General features: G+C 41.4%; 1 protein-coding gene across 4 annotated transcripts in view; it reads left to right on the forward strand.

Moving 5' to 3' along the window:
* The window catches only part of LRRC4C (leucine rich repeat containing 4C), a 624,097-nt gene that overhangs the window by 237,775 nt on the left and 361,362 nt on the right, over window positions 1-24,960 (forward strand). For 3 of the 4 annotated variants that reach the window (XM_081001814.1, XM_081001815.1, XM_081001811.1), the window contains exon 2: window positions 7,022-7,111. The exons of the other annotated variant lie outside the window; for it this stretch is intronic. The gene's annotated coding sequence lies outside the window, so the exon portion shown is untranslated. The remainder of the gene's footprint in view (window positions 1-7,021; window positions 7,112-24,960) is intronic. 4 annotated transcript variants of the gene reach the window in all.

The following is a 24,960-nucleotide window of genomic DNA, read 5'->3' on the forward strand; positions in this document are numbered from 1 at the left end:
CAGTTCGAAAGCATGAAGTGCAAGTAATAAATAGGTACCGCTCCAGCGGGAAGGTAAACAGCGTTTCCGTGTGCTAGTCTGGTTTGCCAGAAGCGGCTTAGTCATGCTGGCCACGTGACCCGGAAGCTGTACGCCGGCTCCCTCGGCCAATAAAGCAAGATGAGCGCCGCAACCCCAGAGTCGTCCACAACTAGACCTAATGGTCAGGGGTCCCTTTAGCTTTTCCCATATCCAAAAATATTTTTATATTTCTAATTGATAATGTTGACGTTTGTTTTATTTTATTTGCTGGAAACTGCTTCAAGGTTTTGTTTACAATCAAGTGGTTTATAAATGTTGTTAAATAAATGAATTAAAACATCTTCCTTTCCCCTTTAATTTTTAGTATTTTATCACAATGGGGTGTGATTATGGATGTAAAAATACAGCCAATACATTTGTTATAATACTTTTCTTCATATTATAGCTGGCAGATAGTTCAAATAAAGGTTTCTACCGATGCAAAAATTTAATACATTAAATTAGATAAAAAGTATGTTTGCTTGACTAAGACAAGGTATGTTGAATACATCCAGTGAGATAAAGAAAGATGCAAGAGATGAGAATTTCATCAAAACAAATTTGCCTGATTCAAATGAGTATTTGCTTAAGCTTTGTGCTACTCCTAAGGCAGCAGTTTTGCCTGCCTTATACTTGGAAGTACAGCAAGCTAAATCCATGCCATTATTCCTAGTAGCACTTTTTGCATCTAAGGTGTCAAGCCAGGCAAATTGTCCTTCAGCTGAGATGCTTTCTAGAGCTGGGATTTAGTAACAGAAATCCTGGCTGTCTGGAGCTTCATGCTGGGTTGCTCCCATGTTTAAAAGAAGGTTGAAAATATTTGTATAACAAACAATGGAGACATGGGCTGTGTGAACAATCAATCATGCATATGTCAAAGCCACCGGCAGGGTCTTCTGAAAACAATCTGTACTTTTTTATTGAAGGGTTTAAGAAAGATTACACAGCAACCAACACACCATCAAAGCTTCAAGAACAAATCAATGTATGGCTTACCTCCCAAGGTCTGTCCCCAGGTTTTATTGTAACTGACAATGGAAGTGATGCCGTAAAATACCATGCATTGTTGCTTCCTTGCTGTTCCCACATGACGTTCTTTATCCTTGACATGCTGCATCACTCAAATCAATGGAGGGTGACATTGAGGCCCCTCAGATCACTCCTTCCACTAGTCTAAGCTCCCTCACCCACCCATTGCTGTCACAGAGCTTGCACCCATTAATCATTTTTGTGACTTAATTTTAAAACGGCGATTTGCTTTATTTTCTCAAGGATATCAAAAGCGGTGTAGCCTCATTTATCTGATTCACACAGGGAACATCCATAACATTAGAGGTTATGCAAGTATGAAGGCTATTTGCATACAGCTCGTCCTTCCCTTCTCCAGCCACTAAGACAGGCTAGAGACTGAGAGCAGCCTATCTTACATATTCCAATGTAACTTTGAAGGCATGTATGAAACTCCTGGGACTTTCTGCCCTTACAGGCTTAAGGCAGCCTGGGCCTTATCCCTCAACAAGTACCAGGTGTTTAACTGGAAGGAGGAAATTAAATTTACTGGGCTAGATTTGAGTCATAGTTTTGTCCCTTGAAATAAACAATGACTAAGTTAAATTATTTCTGCAGGACTAAAACACAACTTACTTATGCTAGAATTCTAGCCCCCTTGATGGCTGGGCGTGGGTTAGTATGCTGCTCAATCCCCTGTCCAGTAGCACCTTCGAGACCAACTAAGTTTGTTATTGGTATGAGCTTTCGTGTGCATGCACTTCTTCTGAAGAAGTGTGCATGCACACGAAAGCTCATACCAAGAACAAACTTAGTTGGTCTCGAAGGTGCTACTGGACAATTTTTAAAATTTTTTTAATATATATTTCTACTGTGACAGACCAACACGGCTACCTATCTGAATCTAGTCCCCTGTCTGTTGGCAGAGAAAAGTACTGCTGGTGTGCTGTGATGGGTGGAAAGGGTGGGGGTCTCCAGTATAGCCTAAGGTTACCAGATGTCCCTGTTGCCTGGGGAGAGTCCCCGGATTTACACATCAGTCCCCATACAAAATCCATTGAAGTTGAAAACTGTCCCCAGATTCATTGAAAAAAAAATCTGGTAACCTTACTGTAGCTCAACCGCTACCCATCTGGGCAGGAAGTTACCATTGGCAGGTCTCCCACTGGTAGTAACCAGAGTAAAGCCACAGAATTTCCGAGGGCCTTTTGACAGTTCCCTCACTGTGAGAAGTGAAGTTACAGGAAACTAGGCAGAGGACCTTCTTGGTTGTGGCACCTGCCCTGTGGAACACACTCCCATCAGATGTCAAACAGATAAAAAAAAAGGCGAAAGATTTATACGATCTGAAGAGAAACCAGAGAAACAAACAGATAAACAACTACACAACTTTCTGAAGACATCTGAAGGCCGCCCTGTATCGGGAGGTTTTTAATGTTTGACAGTTTGCTGTGCATTTGTTATGCTGGAAGCCGCCTAGATTGGCTGGGAGAAATATTACAAGTAATATTTTTATATTATTATTATTATTATTATTATTATTAATTCAGGGCAGAGGAAAATTGTAAACAAGAAAGCTGTCTCCTAGCAGCTGGAGCCAGTAGGGGGATTCAGATATGACAGGAGCACTGCTGCACTGCTATTCTCCAGCTAGGATTGCTGTGCCCATCTGTATTCAATATTTTACTTTCTGCTATGTTATGGGCTGTTATGTACAATGAGACAATAAGCTGGTAATATGGCTTGCTATGAACTCAAATAAAAAGGGCATAGTAAAGCTTTAATTATCTCAGCATAGTAGACAGCAAAGGATATTCATCACTTGGAAATCTAATTTTTTATATCTACCTACCTCTCTCATTTGCTGCAGGAAGCTCAAGATGGGCAAATACTGGAGCTTTATCATGTTGTCTTCACATGACTAAATTGGGTCTATTGGTTCAAGTCCACTATTAGATAGCTAAACAGACAGACACAAATAGAATTTAGTTTCAGTTGCTAAAGGTGTTACTTAAAGGCTTTATTCAAAAAGCATTACCAAGGCAAATGCAGCTTCTAATATTTGAACCCAGTCCCCAGTTTTGATTATTTAATTTCTCTTCTTTTCACTTGATTTGTGATCTTTGGCTTGTGTCTGAGAACAAAAAAGAAAAAGAAAGAAATGCAGCCTTGTTAGTCTAAGCAAAGCTTTTACAAGTTCCCCATTTGCCAAAAAAAGAATTGCAGAATCATGTTTTCAGTGACAGCTCAAATCAAAGCCCACAAAGTATATTTCCCAAGATGCACCTGATTCTGCTGTTCTGATGTATTTCAATCACTTATCTCTGGAGAACTGTCTTTTTTCCTCTTGACAAATTAGGTAACTTGACAAAATTGATTTAAGATCTCTGCTGAGTACTTCCCATGAGACATTCCTGTTAAATTTAGGAGACTCTTGGCTGATCCAGGCCCAGGAATTGTCCGTAAATGAGCTGGTTTGTTTTCAAGTGTGCATACTGAGACTCTCCCTCACGCAGGAATTTGTGCTTTTTAAAATACTGAAGAAAAATAGATACTGAAGAAGGAGAATGCTCAGTATTTTGCTGATAGATGAATGACATAGTGTGTGTGGCATTTTTAGCCCCCAATGTTAGGTGGAGGATATTGTAGAGGATACAAAATGTTGTCCAGACTTCCAACTTATTTGGAAGGCATTTGGATTGAATTGATGTGGAAAAGCTGAAGGTTCAATGTTATATGGTTCAGTTTAGCATGGTGAGCTAGTATGCTAAAGTGCTAGTGAATCTCTGTCTGTTTGTATTTTCACAAGGTTTACTTCTAAGACCAGAATAACTGTATTATAGTAGAGTAGATCATGGTGTACCGGCATCTCTTAAAGTTTATGTAGCTACTGTGCTTGTGCTTGTCTTGTGTCACGTGACAATAAACACTTTAGATTCTAAACTGAACTGAATGGGTAAGGAGTTTTTTTAACCAGGAACTCTGGAGAAAGCTGACTATTGGAAAGCAGGAAAACTCTGGTGTTCTGCTGAAGACACTGCTGGAGCTGTGCATGCTTTTCTGATCACACTGACTGAAATGTAGAGTAGTACCAACAACAGAGGATGGGCCCAAGTCTCAGGTTATGGGCCAACTGATTCCTACAACTCAAAACAAGGTGGTCACTAGGCTTCATTTTTCACGTCTGAGGCAACGCTTAACCACATCCTTTAGAAAATGTGCTTGGGAGCCACAGTGTAGCTTAGTCTTCCGGATGAGATGTAAAACCAGACTAATTGTGGTAGTTACAAACCTCATTAGTCATTATGTTCTTCATGAAACAGCAGAGGGCTTTGCCATTGTGTTCTGACCAAATGTCAACATTAGCACTTGTGTTCCGACTCCATAAATAACTGCTTAATGTTTAATTTGAAAAAGTGTTCTTTGCTTCACTGCTTAGACCATAGAGCAAGGTTGATAGATGAAGTTAAACTTCATCTATCTAAAAATGGCTGTACTTCAAGCTTGGATGACATTCTTAATGTAGATGAAGCAGGGATGGGCAGGGGACAATGGGAATTTCAACTGACCAACAGACCTTGCCCAGAATAGGTTTGGCTGCTCTTTTGCCCAAGATTATTCCATTTCAGCTTCTCATTAAAGCCTGGGTCCCATTTGGCCAGTCTCCTTTTCTTTTACAAGCTTCCTAGCCTCACAGGACAAAGCTCCAGTTATGGTTTCTGGGTTCCTGAAATACTGATTTCTATGAAGGGTGCCTTCCTCACTATTGGCTCTCTGAGCCATTACCAGCCCCTCAGTCATCAGTATATCTGTCACTTTGCACAATGGCTGCTCCACATTACATGCAACTAGGTGTTCCTTCCTAGGGATGCAGGTGGCACTGTGGGTTAAACCACAGAGCCTAGGACTTGCCGATCAGAAGGTCGGCGGTTCGAATCCCTGTGACGGGGTGAGCTCCCGTTGCTCGGTCCCAGCTCCTGCCAACCTAGCAGTTCGAAAGCACGTCAAAGTGCAAGTAGATAAATAGGAACCACTCCGGCGGGAAGGTAAACGGTGTTTCCGTGCGCTGCTCTGGTTCGCCAGAAGCGGCTTAGTCATGCTGGCCACATGACCCGGAAACTGTCTGCGGACAAACGCCAGCTCCCTCGGCCCATAGAGTGAGATGAGCGCCGCAACCCCAGAGTCGGTCACGACTGGACCTAATGGTCAGGGGTCCCTTTACCTTTACCTTTAGGTGTTCCTTCTGTCAAGTTAGGATGAGGAGAGACTGGCTGGGTTCTCATTGTGGCCACATTCATACCATACATTCAGCCCAACTCAAAGTTCCTTGTGAAGAGGGATTGATAGTGAAACAGTGCTGAGAATTGTAGCTCTGTGAGAAAAATGTTGGTCTCCCAACAACTCTCAACATCCTTATTCCCATTGAAATTACAGTGGTACCTCAGTTTTTGGACGTCTCCATTGCCAAATGTTTTGGTTTTCAAGTGCCAAAAACCTGGAAGTAAATGCTTCCATTTTCGAACATGCCTTGGACGTTGAACGGGTTCCACTGCATGTATCTGTTGTTTTCCACAATTTTCTCTATTGAATTGGCAGGCCACCCTTTGCTTATCGGTTTTCTAATGTTTCGGAAGTCGAATGGTCTTCCGGAATGGATTACGTTTGAAAACCGAGGTAGTTACTAACTTGTCCCATTGATTTCATTGGTGAGACTAAAGCTCCATACTTTATCTGCTTAGAGTAGACACAACCTACTAATTTACTAAGTGTGAAGTGAGTTCAGTGGGGTCATTATTACTATTATTATCATATGCACATACTACTTAATGCAAAAATATGTAAACATTAAAATATGAACAACATACTTAAAAATAAAACAAAATACTAAAACATTTATAAACATCTGTAAATAAAACATGTGATAAACAAGCCAGTTAAAATAACACAAGAATTAAAACAGAACACGTAGGCCAAAAGATCAAGGGAATGCTATCAGAATGCCAGTACAGGTGGGGCCTCACTTATTTCAGCAGGGAGTCTAAAAGTGACAAAGTATGAATCCAACTCATTATTCTTGCTGCCTGCAAAAATGCAGGAGATTATGCCTTCACAAATACACAGATATAGAATGTCATATGCATTGCTCCATGAAAAGCAGGAAAATAGCAATGCTGTATATCAGCTCCTCTCACTTCATGAAGATATACATGTTGACACCAGTATCTTTTCAAGTACTCAAGTCTTTGTGCAAAAAGAGGGACTTTATTAAATTACCTATCATACTATCTTTCTGTTCATAGTTATTCTTATTAGTATTCTTGATGAGCTTTGAATCACTGAAGCAATTAAAATATATTAATATATCCCACTTTCTCAGGGAAGTGATCAGATTTTAGTACTGGTCTTTTTTTTAAAAAAAGTATTAAATAACCTGACGTTTTTCACTGATGACACTAGACCATTTCCTTGATTTTCTTTATGAAAGCACTTAGTCATTCACAGTATGACTTGAGTTAACAGAAGGGTTTTGGTCTGTGCCCTAAGAGGGAAGGCAATTTTTGCCCATTTCCCTCTGCAACCCCCATGCCATCTTTCACCCACTTCTGGAAAGTTCCCCAGCTCTCAGGTGCTCATGCTGGGTGGGGCCACTGGGAGTGCAGTGGTGAGAGTATTTGGCAAAAGTTCCCTCTTCTCTTTTCCCATTTGTGGACACATCCATGGGATCAAAAGCCCATCCATGAATATTAGGGCACCAGTTGAAGCCCACTCATTTTTTGTAACTTTGGTATCTTAAGAATTCTGTTTTTGTTTGTTTGTTTGCTTGCTTGCTTTTTAGTTCTTGGGGTGCCATCTGATGAACATTCAGGCCCCACAGAAATGAGTGAAGCATGCAAAGATCTTTTATAAGAAAATTTAAGTCTATTTAACTTTTGGTTTTTCTTCTTCTCTTCAGAAATGAATTTCTCTCATACAAAAGATCATGGTGGCTTAAAGATATGGAGGCCAAAGAAGATGTCATTTGACTGGATATGCTGAATATTGTGTGAGTGTACTGCTTAATTGCTTTATAGTGGAACTTCTGCTGTCAATGTTGGCTAGCAAATGCATTTTTGGTTTTCATCAGAAAGATTCCCTACTGTGCATTCCTAGTTGATGTCAGCTGTCAAATTAACATGAGACCAAGCCATATATAGCAAGGCTAGGATCACATGCTCATTTTCCCCCAACTGTGATTTGCGAAAGTGCTTCCTAGAAGTCACAAGATGCTCTTCAAACTCATGAGTTCCAAAAGCCATTCACTGGTAAATGAGAAGTGTAATCTTTTTCTTCTATGCCTAGCATCTTATGGTGTCAAATCTCCAAATTGCTTTTCGAAATCAGTGGAGAGTAAAGAGATGTTTTGGAATTCCGGAGGCTTCTGAAAAGGTGTTGGGAAGATTTTCCATAGACTTTTGTACATCTCCACCCATATATTTCCATTGTGCTTTATTCTGTAGCTTCGTAAGATAGGTGTTTTGTGCTGGGCTAGGTCACTGCAGTGCTTTGAGAGAGCACTTAACAACAGAAAGCCACAAATCTCCTTTAGTACATAATTAAAATGTCCACCTTCAGAGAAGATAAATAACTGACAATTCCAAAGAAAGACTTTTGTACTTCCATAAGAAGGGTGTTTATTATTTCTCAAATCTCCGAGTATACCAGCTAAACTGTTTTGTACTTCTTGAAATATTGGTTTTTAATATAATCTAACATTGTAATTTTATGCATATAGTGTAGCTTGCTTCTTTGAGAGGACTTTGTCTAGAAATGTGGTCTATAAATATATAAAGAAAATGAAAATGAAAATGAAATGAAATGCAGGCTACCAGAGAAATTATGGAGGCAGAATGTCTGGATGCTTGTATTACTTTGTTTTCTCTCTGGGGGTTTTCCCCTATGGGAAATATAAACTGAGAATGTCACTCCACTGAGCATTGAATGTGCCATCTGCTTTGGGTAGTAGGAGAGACTTCTGGGTGTCTTTACTTGGCCTGTGTCAGTATCATAGGACAGCCAGTGATGGGTAGTGTCAAGTGTTCCCTGCTCTCTTAATCCCTGGCACAGCCCCCCTGCCACCCTTCCCTTTGCACAGTGGGCTTCATTGCTCCCTGCCTTTTGGGGAGCCAAGGGGTAAGTTTTTGTTGGTTTTGAGATTGGTTGTCCCTGTTCTCCTTTTTCACCTACTTCACACTATATGATTGACTAGGATGTAGTATTCCTTGCTGCCTAGGCTTTCTGTGGTCTCTCTTTTTGTCACAGCTGCCAGGTTGGGTCAAACAGAGTAGGGTCTAGAGCTACTTTTGATGAGCACTTGAAGGCATCATCTGGGTGAAGAGCTGCCTTGCAACACTGAATCTTAATGCTGCCTGGCTTAGTGTGATTAAGGAGAGTAACCTCACTTGAATCTCAGATGCTTCTTCCCTGTGAACACTGTCCAGTGGGGAACAGCCAAGGATTCCATCTGCTTGCTTTTAAAGCTGGCTAACAATAAAGGCTGCACATCAGCCACTTTATGAATCTGTGGACTGGAGCCCGGATGTGATGGCCTGGGAATCGGATTCAGAGGCTGAACCTGAGGAATCCCAACCTGCACAGGAGTCCCCGCCTCCAGGACTGGTTGAGCCGGGGCTGGGTCTTGAACCTGAAGGGCCCTCACTTCTGCCAGATCCTCAGGAGCAGAAACCAGCTGAATCTGCTCTGGCTCTGGAGATGATCAAGGACCCATTGCTTGCAGGTGCTCCACTCTCAGCTCCGTCAGGGGAAGGTGAGGTTGCCTCTGGGTCCAGTAACCCTCCAGCCTCTCCTGAGCTGCAGAGGCTCAGGGCAGAGAGGCGGAGAGAACTAAGTTCTCGCAGGAGGGGTGCTCGCCTCCAGGCCAGGAGAGGCGAGTCACCTGTGGGCCGGGGCTGCCCTATGCCTCAGAGGAGATAAAAGCCAGCCAGCCCAGTCCCAGGTTGCGGAAGCAACATTGTTGATAACCTGTTCCTGCCGGCACCCTGTCCTGCTCTTCTGCCAGAGTTCCTGACCTCACCCGACTCCTTGCCTTGGACCCCGCTTCAGCCTTGACGGACAGCCCCCATACCACGCCCTCGACCTCGGACTCGACTCGGACCATGCCGCACAGTAACCCCCCGGGACCAGCACACCGGTGGTGTTGTCCATCTGAGAAAGTAAAGTCTGGGGCACCTAGAGTTAGTCAACTTCACAGGGGGATAATTAGTTTTAATTCATGCTCCTTGCAGATTCATGCTTACTTATTAGTAAATCTGTGGTTTTATACCTCCCAAACAGTTGTCAGTATCTTATTCATTGGCGTGTGGCAAAGATCTAGGATTCTCACATGTTTCAGTGTGATGTCTGCCTTTGGCACCTTAGGATTTTGTGGTTTTGGTTTTTGTTTAAAAAAAATCTCCTAACCTCGAAGCATTAGTCTCTATCACAGAACTGTTTCTCAGTAGACATCCATACATCTAGGAAAACTCAAGCCTTTTACTTTTTAAAGGGCATTGCAGACCAAGATTGATGATAATTAATAAAGCTTAGCAAAGAAAATTATAAAGGCCCCAGATAATCAGTGGAGTGACCTGGTGTCTGATCAGTTCTTCTCCCCAGAAATAGCATCATGGTGACCTTTATGCTGCAGGGATGCCACATATTAAACTACAGAGCCAAAGACAGGTTTAATCAAAGTGTACATCTCTTTTAACACTGAGAACGTACTAAGTAATATTAATGATGTGCACAGAGGTATTGCACTAATACACAAGAGAAGGACAAGAGGCTTTTTGCTTTAGCTTCTACTGTAGCAACATCCCAAGTGATGCTGCCCTGACGTTGCAAAAGCATGTTTAACATTGAAGATCCTGTTTGCCAAAAAGTTGGATGGGTTTGCTGAGAACCAAAACCTGATTCATACTGAGAGTTCTCAGATCTTCTGCTCTGGGATGAATGAATACTACAATTTTGGTGTCTCCCTTACCATGTTTGGATTTTGAATGAATGCCTAATTCTTTTTTTTTTTTAATAAATTTTTATTAGTTTTCAATATAATCATACAATTTTATCCAAATTTTACCTAATTTTAACAAAATACAAATTTTAGACTTCCTTCAACTTCTCTGGTAATCATCCATTTTTACCCTTCAGTACGCATTCCTTTATTTGCATTGCCATTTGTCTTCCCATATTTTTCTATTTACTTTCAGCAATACCTCTTAATATTTTACAGTGCTTCTTGAAACCCCACTAGCGTTGCTTGCACCTCACATATATTTTTCAGATAATATGCAAATTTTCCCCAATCCTCGATGAACTTTTGGTTTCGGGCATATCTTATTTTCCCGGTCAGTTTGTCCAGTTCCGCATAGTCAGTCAATTTCATTCTCCATTCTTGAATCATCGGTATTTCCTCTTGTTTCCATTTCTGAGCCAATAGAATTCTTGTTGCCATATTCAGTCATTTTAATGTCCTTTGAAGAGTGGCTATTTGTATATTCCCAAGCAAGCTAGAAAATGTGCTGTAGAGCCCTGTGCACATTGTTTGTTGCTTATCATTATTTGTTCCCTGCAACTTTTAAAGGGTAGTTGTGTTAGTCGGTTGCAGCAAAAATAACAAAGAGTCTTCGGGTGCCTTAAAGACTAACAAATTTATTGTGGCATGAACTAGAGCCTATTTCATCAGATGCTTGAAGTGTTATCCTTGGTTGTCAGAAACACAAAGAGAAAAAACAGTGGGGCCAAAATCCCATGAAATACAAGAAAAAAGTTTCATAGTTTTGCTTAGAAGTCTCACGGACTGTATCTCTTGAATTGTATGGTCATTTGGCACCACTATTTCAAATTCTTTCTTTAAAACTATGTATTGTATAAGCAACACTATATTACAGTTGGGAATGGGAACCTATATTTCTAAACCATGATGAATCATTATGTGTGTACCATGATGTAGTTGACTCTGGGGCAACTGAAATGTCCTTAGTATGGTGCACAAGAAATTGACCTAGGATATCCTAGTTTTTGCGTCCCATGTTCTCACCCATGCAGGAGCTGCTCACTGCCGTGGCATCCGCCATTTTGCCTTGCCAGAAGTCCCCATATGATGTGTCTTGTGCCGTTGAATGAATGAAACGCAACATTCATTCCCTACTAATAAATCTACAACACTTAAAATATAAATCCGGGGACATTAAATGAAATCCAGGGACTTTCTGGGGATGGATTTTGTCCAGGGACAAATTTGTAAATCTGGGGACTGTCCCCGGGAAACGGGGATGTCTGGTAACCATAAATTAAAAGGCAGCAAATGCTGCACTTGAACATTGTGAACTATTATTTACCATTTTGTATAAATGGGCAAAAACATTGCATAGAAATGTGCAACAATATGTTATAGCAACATGCACAAAAGCTTTGTTTACTGAAACTCCAACTTGCATGCAAAAACACCTTTTAGCAGTGGTAATAGAAATTACATTTCAATCAATATGCTCTTTGCTATTAATCTGTTTTTTCTTTCATCTGAAGAGACCATAATAATACATTCAGCAAATCATACTGTTTAAAAAAGTAATTTGAAATAAAAGTGATTTTGAATCCTTGCATTCCAAGCACATATTTTTGGCAGGAGTAATTATATGTTCTCTTGCTACTAATGTATGGATTTATGCTTGCCTCCTGGATTCATAAGTGTTGGGGGGGGGGATGTCTTTTCTAACAAATAAAAGTATTTTTCTCCCCTGAAGAAAGGCATGATCCAGATCTGCTTTCTTCATTTGTAAGTGTGTACAGAATTTCAGCCATCTACACTTGACTAGCACTGAAATGTTTGACTGAAGTTAAAAGTAGCTTTAAATGATTTATCTGAGGAATCAGTTAAACATTTCAGCCCTAGTCAAGCCACAGGGCGGCTGTGGATCCGGGTGCAGATTTCTGAGAGGGCGCAAAACAGGCGACCTCAGGCAAGTGCCTCCCCTGTGGCGCAGCCCCGCACTCCTCTCCTAGCTTTGCAGGAAGCAACACTCATGGAAGGAGCACGAGGGCAGGCCGGGCTGTGTTGGGGGTGATAGCTTTGGGACGCCTGTTTCACACTCAAGTGCTGCGTCAGCTGGGTGGACAAGTAGAACTTGTACATGGAATTTAAAAATAGACAGTAAATGCATTTACTAGTGGGGCGAGCATTCCTTAAAAAAACTGCCACTCTTGGATCCTGGAATTTTTCTGATCCTGGTGCCTTTGAGGGTGGGGCACCACAGGCAGCATGTGGTTGTTGCATCTTTCTTGCCCCGTCACCCCCCTCCCTGGATCCCAGCCTTGCAAGGCTGCTGGAGTTTGCTGGTGTGGGAACATGATAGGCCATTCATTGCCTTGCCACTGCCTTCAGGGGCCCATCAGTAGCACCCACCTTGCTGGGTGCCAAGGCCGCATGGGAGCTTTGGCAGCCACTGAGGCGCTGCTTGACAGGCTCTTGGTTCGACTTCCACTGAAGCTTCTGGATGCCGCTGAGCTGCTTGAGGCACAGGTGCCCCCAGCGCTCCTCGCCGCCAGCCTTCTCCAGGTTCCTCATAGTGGGAGCCTGCTGAGGAGTGAGCCTCTCAGCTCCAGCCCAGGCGCCTTCCCTCACGCTCTGCCAAGGGGCAGCAGCTGCTGCTGCCCTGGCCAGCTGGGCTCTGCCAAAGGCAACGAGGGCAGATCAGCAGCCGGATCCGAATCAGAGCATTATCTAGAGTCCGCAGCGCACCACCAGCCCTGCTGCAGAATCCACGTCGGGGAGAGACCCACCTGTTTGCTTACCCTCCATTGACACAGGGGCCCCTCAGATGGGATCAGTCAGCTCACCAGTGGCCCATTGCTAGGAGGATGCCCACCCGCCTCCCTCATTGCTGAAACTTCCCTGCCGGTACCCAGGAGTGGCTCAGATGCACAGTTGCTGCATCCCCACACTGCCCTCCCCAAGCAGCTTTGCAAGGCTCAGATCTGAGGTGTGTGGTGCAAGAAAGGTGCAACAACCATGCCACTTGGGGCTGTTGTTGCTCCAACAGCAGCAGCGCTGGGTGGGTGTGGTGGGTTCCATTTGCCCTCCACAGCTTTCCCCACCCCCTGCATGGGCGTGGGCACCCCACCCCACCCAGCATGGAGACATGCTCCGCTGCTGCAAAGAGGCATACAAGGGGCCAGCCAGTCATCTTATTTTTTTTTTTAATAATGATATTTATTAAAGTTTCACAAAAATACACAAAACAAAGAAAAAAAGTATAAAGTACAGCAAAAAAGTAGAAAATAAGAAAAAAAACATACAAAATAAAACAGTTAAAAACACAATAATGTTCCATAACCTATCTTCCTTACTCTTATTTCCCCGGACCTCCTCATACCTCCCTTCTTTGTATTCCAGTTCCATTTGTTGGTTCAGCAAATCCTTACCATTAATCTTTTACCCAATTGTTAACCTTTTTTTTTTCCATGTCTCTTAAAGCATTACAGCTAAAAACCTCTTAGTTTCTATCCAACATCCTTCTAAAGTTCCTTAATTTTGCAATATTTCTGTAAATAGTCCTTAATTTTTTTCCAGTCTTCTTTCACCGATTCTTCTCCCTGGTCTCGGATTCTGCCGGTCATTTCCGCCAATTCCATGTAGTCAATCACCTTCATCTGCCATTCTTCCAAGGTGGGTAGATCTTGTGTCTTCCAATACTTTGCAATAAGTATTCTTGCTGCTGTTGTAGCATACATGAAAAAAGTTCTGTCCTTCTTTAGCACCAGTTGGCCGACAATGCCCAAGAGAAAGGCCTCTGGTTTCTTCAGAAAGGTATATTTAAATACCTTTTTCAGTTCATTATATATCATTTCCCAGAAAGCCTTAATCTTTGGGCACGTCCACCAAAGGTGAAAGAATGTACCTTCAGTTTCTTTACATTTCCAACATTTATTATCGGGCAAATGATAAATTTTTGCAAGCTTGACTGGGGTCATGTACCACCTGTATATCATTTTCATAATATTCTCTCTTAAGGCATTACATGCCATGAACTTCATACCTGTGGTCCATAACTGTTCCCAGTCAGCGAACATAATATTATGTCCAACATCTTGTGCCCATTTAATCATAGCAGATTTCACCGTTTCATCCTGAGTATTCCATTTCAACAGCAAGTTATACATTCTTGACAAATTTTTAGTTTTGGGTTCTAACAATTCTGTTTCTAATTTTGACTTTTCCACTTGGAAGCCTATTTTCTTATCCAAATGGGCCAGCCAGTCATCTTAGGGACTCCACTTCATATCTGTGTAGGGTTTGCTCCTTAGCCTTTTCGTTTCCCGAAGATATCACACAAGGCAGTGGACATTTAGGATTAGAGTTTTCCTTCTCCTAGATTGGCTGCCTTCCCAGGTTCATGAGCCTCATCTGCCCCTCACTACCCTGTACAGCCCATGCAGAAACCACCTTCTTGACCATGGTATACAATAGTGCACAAAATATTCAGGAGTCATTTTACTTTTAGAAGATCCTGGAAGAAGAAGGAAAAAGTCACGATCAAGGAGGGAGACGAGAATTAGCAAGAATCTTTGTTAACAAGCTCAACATTGAGATTTTCAGAAAGTTTGATCCCTATTTTCCACCTTGGTAGGATTGTGGAATAATCTGAATGCTGAACACAGTAAACTGTGGCTCTGTTAGCCATGATTATAGTTGTCTCCCTGTAGAGTCTTGCTTGTTAATCAAACCGGCATAATTGCTTCATATATATATATTTTCAGTTGCATACAATGAATCAGACACTGGATCACTTTACTTCTTTGTGGAACAACTTGGACAAGCTTTGCCAGTAGCTTTCTCAAGGCAACATAAGTGAAATATCTGAAATACCATGTTAAGCTTGGAAGTAACAGACCTCAGCATAGTTCCTCCGCTAATCATCAGCGAGTGCCCTCAATCATGCCGACATGCTTTGCTTTCCATGAACTGTATATCAAAGCAATGACAGAGGGCATTTTTTCCTTGTGGAAAGTGTGCTTTTCAAAGCACAGAGTTGGATGAACCTTATGAGATGTATAAAGGAATGATATCATTAGAAGTCGTGAGGATCTAGGCAATGAAGCCTAGAAGCTGGAGCAGACAAGTTGGTTTTCACCCGGAGGCCACTTTCCGTCGCTCCTTGTTCTTGCTGTTAGCTTGCTACACAGATCAAATATTTCTTCCTCTCTGATATAGTCTTCATTCTGTGTGTGTTCATGCAGAGAAAATGTATTGATCAAGTGGCATATTGGCTGACAGAATTGGCTTCTTTCATGCAAGCGATACCTGTAAGAAATTACTAAAAACATTGCCCATGTGAACATAGAAAACAGAAACATAGAAAGCTGCCTTATACCGACTCAGACCATTGGTCCTATTGTTTTGTCTCCACTGACTGACCAAGGCTCTCCAGGGTCTCAGATAGATTGATGCTTCTTGTTTGCCTGGATGGAGAACAAAGAGGGGGTGCTTAAAGGCAAGGAAACTTGAATATGGTTACAATGATTCACATTCATTACTCTGATTTGGTCTCTAAATGTGGCCACTTTTGCCTCTGGCCCCACCCACCAGTGGCATGTAGCCCTGGAAGGTTGACCAGAAAGGAACAAGGCCCTCGAGTTGAAAATGTTTCCCCACCCCTCCTCTGTCATAAAGATTCTAGATTCAAAGTATTGAAAAGAGCTTGTAGAAAGGTCTTGCTTGAGAAGTTGTGCAACTGGAAGAACTACTTCAGGATTGTGATCACTTTTCTCATGCAATGCTCATCAAAAATAGCTGTTCGCAAACAGAAGAGGCCATCTTCTAGCTGAAGGACACTGTTGGACCGAAGTAAATAGCAGCTCACACAATAGGATATTCTTACTTTTCCTTTCCACTGCAGTCTCCTGTGACTCACAAAAACTATTTCACAAGGCTAGAGGGCCATCCTGCATGGTGTAGGATGTGTGTGCCACATCTGGTTGGTGTAGGAGAGGGGAACTGGCAGGAATTGAGTGAGTTACCTTGTCCAAACAGGTTTCCCAACTCTTCCAACAAATATTAACAGCATTCTAAGGGTCTGCAGTGCAGAGAAGAGGGTACGAAGTGACATTGCATCAGTCAATTTCTCACATAATTTGAATCTAACCTATTGTATTTGATCTTCAGTGTCTAGGCTACTATGATTTTCAATTGTCTAAATCTGTGAGTACCATAACATGTTCCTAGATAAGCAAGAAGCTGCCTTATACTGAGTCAGGTTATTGGACCATTTAGCTCAGTATTGTCTATTTGACTGGCAGAGACTTTCCAGGGTTTCAAACAGGAGATATTCCCAGTCTTACCTTCTTATGTCCATGTGGTCATCTCTCTCTCTCTCTCTCTCTCTCTCTCTCTCTCTCTCTCTCTCTGCAAATTCCACACTAGACTTTTTTTTCTCATCAAAATTTTGTGTATAAACATTTTTTTATGGAGTGGAATATTGCTTGTTTTTCATCATCTTCAATATTCTGGGAAATCGTCATAATTGCATTTACCATTTTAGTCACCTTTCCCTCCCCTTCTTTCTCTTTGTGCAGTGACGTTTTCAGTGAAACGCAATGGCTATTTTTAGTTGAGAAGATGAACATTCCAGGAAACTTCATTGACATTTCTGTTTAGGTCATTAAAGAAATGAAAAATGTTGATGCTTGTAAGCTACTCACTCCAGAAAGGTCATAGAAAACAAGAGAACATGACCTGCACGCTCAATAATATATATTTTTAAAAAAAGTCTTCCTCATCAAAGGGGGTTTCAAGAAGCTCCATTTAATAGTAGAATATGAACCACAGCCCAACAAATTTAAGCATGTTTAAATCTATTTAAATCCAGTATCATTTAGAAACAGTCAGACCAAGCTTAGTTGTGCATCATTCACCATCTGAAAACACTTAATTGTGCATTCTTCCCCATGTAAAAATGCACAGACCTAGCTTAGTGATCTTACAGGTCTATACATGGGCAGATAACATATCATCTGGGGAGACTCTACCCACTGTGCTACAGAATATCACATGACGGGCATGCAAAAATGGGCATTTTCTACCATTGTCTATGTACTGTGGAATGCCCTTGCTTCTGCCACATGCAGAGCAGCAACTATCAGTTCCTTCAGACATCTTTTTGCCCAGGTTTTCCCTGAACTATAAAATTGGATGTTGTTTTACACATTTGAATATTTTGAATTTCTGTTTTATTTTATTTTATATGCTTGCATATAATTTTATATTGCTGTTTTACTGGGTTTTTTGGTTATTAAAAAATAAGGCAGTATATAAAATTGTTCTGGTAAGGAGAGCAGGTGTATATTTTTAGGATCCCCCTTATTTCTGCAATAGTTAGTTATTTTAAACTGTTTTTAATGCTGTGTTGGAATGTTGTGTTTTAATGTTTTAATGTTGTTACCTGCCCTGGGACCTTAGGGTGAAGGTTGGGAATAATAATAATAATACTGTAGTAGTAGAAATAATAATAATAATAATAATAATAATAATAATAATAATAGGTTAAGAGCCTTTTGCTGAAAGCAGGTAGATGAAATGTTCAACTTACCGTATTTTTTGCTCTATAAGACTCACTTTTTCCCTCCTAAAAAGTAAGAGGAAATGTGTGTGCGTCTTATGGAGCGAACGCAGGCTACACAGCTATCCCAGAAGCCAGAACAGGAAGTGGGATCGCTGCTTTCGCTGCGCAGCAGTCCTTCTTGCTGTTCTGGCTTCTGAGATTCAGAATATTTGTTTTCTTGTTTTCCTCCTCCAAAAACTAGGTGCGTCTTATGGTCTGGTGCTTCTTATAGAGCAAAGAATATGGTATATATGTTGATAATGGTTTCTATAGACTGGATTGCTTATGTCCACTGTACGTTACAGAATGTAGTGCATAAGCATTTTAGACAAGATGTGACTTTTTCAGCTCACTCAGTATCTCTATGTGTTTATGGGAACCTTAAGGCAGGGTTCTGTTCACTCTGAACTGTTGGATGAGTCTAAATATGGTGGTAATGTATTGTCAATATGCATAATTTAGTAGGCATTTTGCAACTCTTCTCAGCTCCGGATAGTTTCCGACACTCACTCGATATGTCTATGTAGTTACTGTAACTCATTAGCAAATGATGTTGCTAACAAGCATATTAACATTTCTAATACTCAATAGCCTTTTCGAAAGCAAGCCAGCTGCAGCCCGCCCCTTCCCCCAAATTAATCAAATTGTCTGGCATTCTGGCAACCTGTTATGCACAAAATAATCTGAGCAAGGTAAAGAGCTGGCTCTGTTTCAGAAATGAATGGATGCTGAAAAAAAGCAAATATTCCCAAGGGAAGGTGGATGGCAGATGGTAGGACATGCAAATAAATTGGAAGCACTGTAAGTGTTAATCTGAAGGATTTTAATTATTTTTACAATTAAAGATAGGTATGGGTGATGGTGTTTTCTACAGCTCCTGCTGCCTTCACTTTCTGAATAGGTCATAAGAAATAGTTGCTCACATTTTTTTCTACATTGAAGAACTATAGATTATTGTAAGGTAAAAGGTAAAGGATCCCTGGACTGTTAAGTCCAGTCAAAGGCGACTATGGGGTTGCGGCACTCATCTCGCTTTCAGGCCAAGGGAGCCAGTGTTTGTCCACAGACAGCTTTCTGGGTCATGTGACCAGCATGACTAAACCATTTCTGGCACATGGAACACCGTGATGGAAGCCAGAGTGCACAGAATCGCCGTTTACCTTCCCACCGTAGTGGTACCTATTTATCTACTTGCACTGGTGTGCTTTCCAACTGCTAGATCGGCAGGAGCTGGGACAGAGCACCGGGAGCTCACTCCATCGCTTGGATTCAAACCATGGACCTTGCAAGCGGCAAGCCCAAGAGGCTCAGTGGTTTAGACCACAGCGCCACCCGTGTCCCTTATAGATCTATTGTACAAATTAAATAGAAGTGTGCTGTGCCAAGACCCACTCTTCAGTTTCCCAAAAGTTTTTTTTTTCCCCTGCAGAAGAGGCTTCCTTTTTAGAATTTATTCAGACTTTTGGCAGGGGCAGGATTGAGCTTGGTTTATTGTTGCAAGATGACCATGGGTTGTGTGTATTTTTATTTCCAGTTAACATATATCCAGCACTCCATTGCCTCCCCAGCTCCCCTGTTCTTCATGATCTGGGGAAAAAAAATCCATTGGGGGAGGAATCTCAAGACATCTTCTCTTGAGCTTTAATCTTTCTGACACTAAACATAAACTTATCGTACCGGCAGTTCTAGGTTGCTACACAACTATTTCAACATGAGATCAAACAGATCAACATAAGAAAGTGTGTGTGTGTGTGTGTGTGTGTGTGTGTGTGCTTGGAGTGTGTTGAAAATTCAAAACATATAAGTGAATATTTACAGATATTCAACTTTTAATGAGCCAACACAGCTGATTTTGCATTTGTACCAAAAGACAGTCTGGGGATCAAAATGTTCTGTGCCATTGAACAAAACTGCTATGTGGCATGAAGAATAAAGACCATAATGTGGAGAGGAGTTGGTACTGATTATAGATTAAGTTTCCTTTTAATTCTTCCAAGCTCTGTAATGATACTGTTTCAGGACTGGGTCTGGAAAAACACATGGGTAAATGGTAACTGGCAAACAGAGACAGGGTTAACATATTTGTCCTTTTATCAAACTATCCTTTTCAACGGCTATCATTCGTCATTCTGGGAAGATGTTATGTATCTTGGCTGACCACTGCAGTTTGCTGCATATTGCCTTCATTTGTTTTTATTTTAGAAAAGTTCAGGAGGCAGAAATGTGATTTAAGTGACCCTTTTCATCCTTCACTTTGAAGAAGAATGAAACTGACAAACTTCTGACACTTGCACAGCTCCCTGTACATTCCTCTTCTTTTCCTCTCCTCTCTGCCCCATCTTAAAACCCCAGTCATTTGAAGGTTTGCTGGTTTGTTTGTTTGTTTGTCCAAGTCTCATAGTAATGGTTTTTATGGTTCCATTTATTTAAATACACAGATAAATGTATTTCAGATTGATTTACTGAAATGTAATGCATATGGAAACAAGCAGCATGCAAGAATATTGACGATTCAATACCACAGATACTTTACCTTCTGTGAGCATTGCTGCTCAGGGAAATATTTCAAAATCCCTAGGAATGTATAAATACTCCTCACCTGTTGGGAGTGAGATCATATCTGTCAACCGTTCAATCCATGCAGCCACCATGCACTGGCCACAGCCTCTACAGGCTCCATGTTAGATGCACATGGTCCTTGTATGGATCTATGTGTTGCATAGCACTCCTCCACATAAGGAGAAATTCTAGCCAATCAGGATTCTTCTGTGTGCATATATCAACATGTTTGGTGAAGAGCAAGGCTGCAGGGTGGCAATTCTAGAGATAGTCCAAGTGACCCTATGAGTCCAACACACATTTTTTGAGCAGGTGATGCTCACAGTGGTACAACTGCTCTAAGGAAGGAACGGTGGTATTAGATCTCCTTACCCCTTATTTGACTGCTTTGATCTGTGGAACAGGTACTGTTAGAAGTGCTACATAATACTCGTTCCACACTTGTAAGAAACAACCTATGGACATCAGGCAGCTGTCTTCACTGTGCTCTTTTCAGTGCCTGCTTAATTTTGTTTGTTTAAGCAAACCTAACCAGATTTTAAATGATCTTTCAAATGTTTTTAATAGCTTGTTTTTAACATTTTATTGATCATTTTTTTCTTGTAAACTGCTTAGTGGTTTATTCATCCTCCTGATATGGAGAATGTCAAGGACAATGGGGGCAGCCACATAAAAAGAGCTGGGTCTTGGGACAAGAAGACTTTACATTTCTAATGATGAATGCACACAGCACACTCATGAGATTTAGAGGGAGATTCCATCACCAGAACTTTAGTGGACATGTCCAGGCTATCTCACTTGTGTTTTGTGTTTAAGATTTGCTCAGGTTTTTTTTTCTGCAGAAAAAGTAATGCAAAAAACACACACCCATTTGTGCTTCCTCAGTTGCAGTGAAGGACTTAATAGATTAACTGAAGCATTGACATGTTTGTTATATTAATTAGTTGCAACCTGTAATTTTCATTCTCTCCACAAGCTTAATTTTCTAATCTGTTCTCCACCCTCAAAACACATATAGGCAATCAAAGCAGGAAAGGGGAACAGACGGGCTTGTTATGTTCAGATGGTGCAGTCTAATTGTGGAGTTGTCCTTATAGCAGAAACTCATACTTTCCCTTTGATAAGAGAAGCTGCCTGGATGTGATAATTTTCTGAGTAAGCTAAAGAATTGGACAATTTGAAGAGCTGTTGGTTGACCTGGGATGCTGTGAAAGGCTTCTTCTTCCCTCCAAGCAGTAGGTTGCCTGTGGCAAAGGCTATTTCAGAAAACCATAGAACCATAGAATTGTAGAGGGTCCCTGCAATTGTCGTTGTTGGCATTCATCTGTCTTGGGAGATAATGGAGGAATGTGCCATTGGAAGAGAAGTCAAACTCTTGGAAGGTTACAGTGCCTGCTGTCGCTGTAGAGACTGAAGCGGAAGAGACATGTTTTGTTGTAGCTGGCCGGATGAAGGCATCCAGTAGTTCTGTTGCAGATACACCATGGCGTTGCTTCTCTCTGCATAGTCCTCTTTTAAAGTCATTCAAGTTGGAGGCCATCACTGCTTCCTGTGGGAGGAAGTTCCATGGCTGTACCTATGCACTGCATGAATGAGTACTTTCATTTATCCGTCTTGAATCTCTCAGCAACCAGCTTCATTTGATGCCCACAAATTCTAGTGTCATGACGAAGAAGCTGAAATCGGTGGATCTGCCTGTTCCTTTGTTGTTGTTTAGTCGTTTAGTCGTGTCCGACTCTTCGTGACCCCATGCACCAGAGCACACCAGGCACTCCTGTCCTCCACTGCCTCCCGCAGTTTGGTCAAATTCATGTTAGTAGCTTCGAGAACACCATCCAACCATCTCACCCTCTGTCGTCCCCGTCTCCTTGTGCCCTCCATCTTTCCCAACATCAGGGTCTTTTCCAGGGAGTCTTCTCTTCTCATGAGGTGGCCAAAGTATTGGAGCCTCAGCTTCACGATCTGTCCTTCCAGTGAGCACTCAGGGCTGATTTCCTTAAGCATGGATAGGTTTGTTCTTCTTGCAGTCCATGGGACTCTCAAGAGTCTCCTCCAGCACCATAATTCAAAAGCATCAATTCTTCGGCGATCAGCCTTCTTTATGGTCCAGCTCTCACTTCCATACATCACTACTGGGAAAACCATGGCTTTAACTATACGGACCTTTGTTGGCAAGGTGATATCTTTCTCCAGCTATATTTATATTGCTTCTTGATGCATGAAGCTCATATGACTAAGTACAGGTAAGCCTAAATATATATGGAATCCCCCTCTCCGAGACATTAAGTTTGATTATCTGGGTTGCTGTTGTTTTATTTTTTTAACTGGAGGTGGGTGGGTGGGAATATGTGGAAGTTTCTCCTAAGTATGTGGAAGCTTAAAATGGATGTCAGGTTCTTCCATCCTTTCCAAAGAGGAATTTAGAAATGTGTGGGGGAGAACAAGGAAACCATCTTCCTTTGTGAATTTCAACCTGTGGAGCTAGGTTGATTAACTGTGACTGCTCTTGGCTCAGTCTGAAAAATTTACTACCTAGTTTACTGAGTCATTGGACAAGCATTAAACTCCATTGATTTCAGCAAAGCCTGACCACAAGTCTACACTAATATTGATGACAGCAGTTTTAAATTAAGCTTCTGGATGCTTTCCCTCTGTTTTCATTCATGGTTTCTAATATTTATTTAATAACTCTTTCTTGTATCATGTGTTCTTTTGGCGGCTCACAACCCCCCAGCACTTGCTTAAATTGAAATCTGCTTATCAAACTAGTGCTGTGTTGAGCACAGGTCCTGCTTTGGCAAAACTCCTTTCTCTCTATGAAAGAGCCATTTGGCTTTCCTGCCTCTTTCAAGAAATCAGGAAAACTTTCATTGGTTACATGAGTGAAGATTGTGCTTTCTATATTAAATGGTTTCTTTTTTATTCTCCATGTAAGCTAAACAAAACCACCACAACACACTCACTGAGGTGCACCAATTTTTTTCAGCAAGGAAGCACTCCCTTACAGTGGCCACACAATATTTTGTGGTCACTGTGAGCCTTTGTGAGATGTCTAACACAATGAGCATGTGGGGGGGGGGAGTTAAAGAATGGAGCACAAAAAAGTCTACCTGGCACCTTGTACATTTACTATGGTAAGAGCAGTTGTTCTGTCCACCCCACCCCCTGTGAAAGTTCTCCCTGCCATGGGAATTTCAGAGGCCACTTTGATTTGCCCTCTCCTCTCCAATTTTTATTTTTTTAAAATTGTGTGAAACCTTCAGCACAGTGCTATATCAATGAGAATGTGCTTTTGGCACAGAGTTCTGTTCTCTGTTTGATATGATGGGGCACAAAAGTGTCAAGAAAATATTTTGTTTTATTCTCGACTTGGTGCTGGAGGCCTATTATTATGCTATAGAACAGCATGACGAAGGACTGATAACCTCACACCACATGCCTGCCATTATTCTGTGTACAAGACATCATCAACTAAACAAAGACCTTAATAAGACTTTGGATAATCATGTAGGCTTTCAGTTAAAAAAGAAGAAGAAAAGCACTTCACATTCTGCTCCCATCTTCATAAATATAGAGAACCGTTCGGCTTGCTGCTAAGTCCACAAGCTGTGTTGCTGCCTTCCTGCTTAGCAATGGAATTGCTGTGAAATGTTAGGGGTTTGCCTTTTAATTTATTTTATTTTTTGGGCAACTATCACCATGGTAACATGAGTATACTTCATGGTTTGAACTGATAACTGCCTGAGACTTCATTTAAAAAGAACAAAGTTAACAGCTCTTGCGGTGAGTCAGAGTATAACTTGAATAAATGAAGTAGTATTGTTTCCCAGGACAAAACATGGTCAGTTTAATGATTTATTGTGTCTCTGAAACAAATAACAGAGAGCTGCTTTGTTTCTTTTGCCTTAGAAATAGCAAGATGTCTCTTCCCCTAGCCTAACCTACACTAAATCAGGCTAATTCTACCCTGTGCTTTCAAGATACAATAGGATACATAAATGTAAATATGGTTGCATCTGGCTAATATCCATATACCATGTGTATCTGGTGGAAGTATGCATGGGACCCCATTGATGTAGAGGCTGGCATCATGAATGAGTGACCAAAAAGAGAGGCCGCAAGGTGTGAATATTGATGGGAAGGCACACAAAGCAGGTCTTAGTTTAGGATGATGAGTCTGGTGAATTTTTACAGTCTCCTGCTTATTAAGTATAAATCCATTCAAGCCCTACTATTGAGATGCATAACAATTTGTGGAATCAAATATTCACATTCAATTAAATAAGCAATTTTAAGCTTGTGAAATGGACTGTACAAATCAATCAATACAGCATGATTTCTCCATAGCATCACATTTGTTTACCTTGGGCAACTACACAGGGGAACAAAATGAACTTGCAGACGATTTCAACTGTTTGAACTTGATCTGAAAACCATAGCGGCAGATTTTATTAGTCCATGCCCTGCCCCAGTATGCACGGGTATATTTTTATTTGCTGGTGGCCAAAAGAACACTGTTTTGCACCCCAGTGGATTATAAGACACAGAACCAGGTTGAAGGACCACATTTTATTAACTATCTATGCAGGATGTTCAGTGGGATAAATACAAATCTCCTCTGTATGTTGTTTCCCACTCCCACCTCTGTTATAGGTGAATCCCATGCTTTTTCCAAGCATGTGAGCAGTTGCTATAAATC

Source organism: Podarcis pityusensis (assembly GCF_964106645.2).
Source record: "Podarcis pityusensis genome assembly, chromosome: 1".
Classification (NCBI taxonomy): Eukaryota; Metazoa; Chordata; class Lepidosauria; order Squamata; family Lacertidae; genus Podarcis; species Podarcis pityusensis.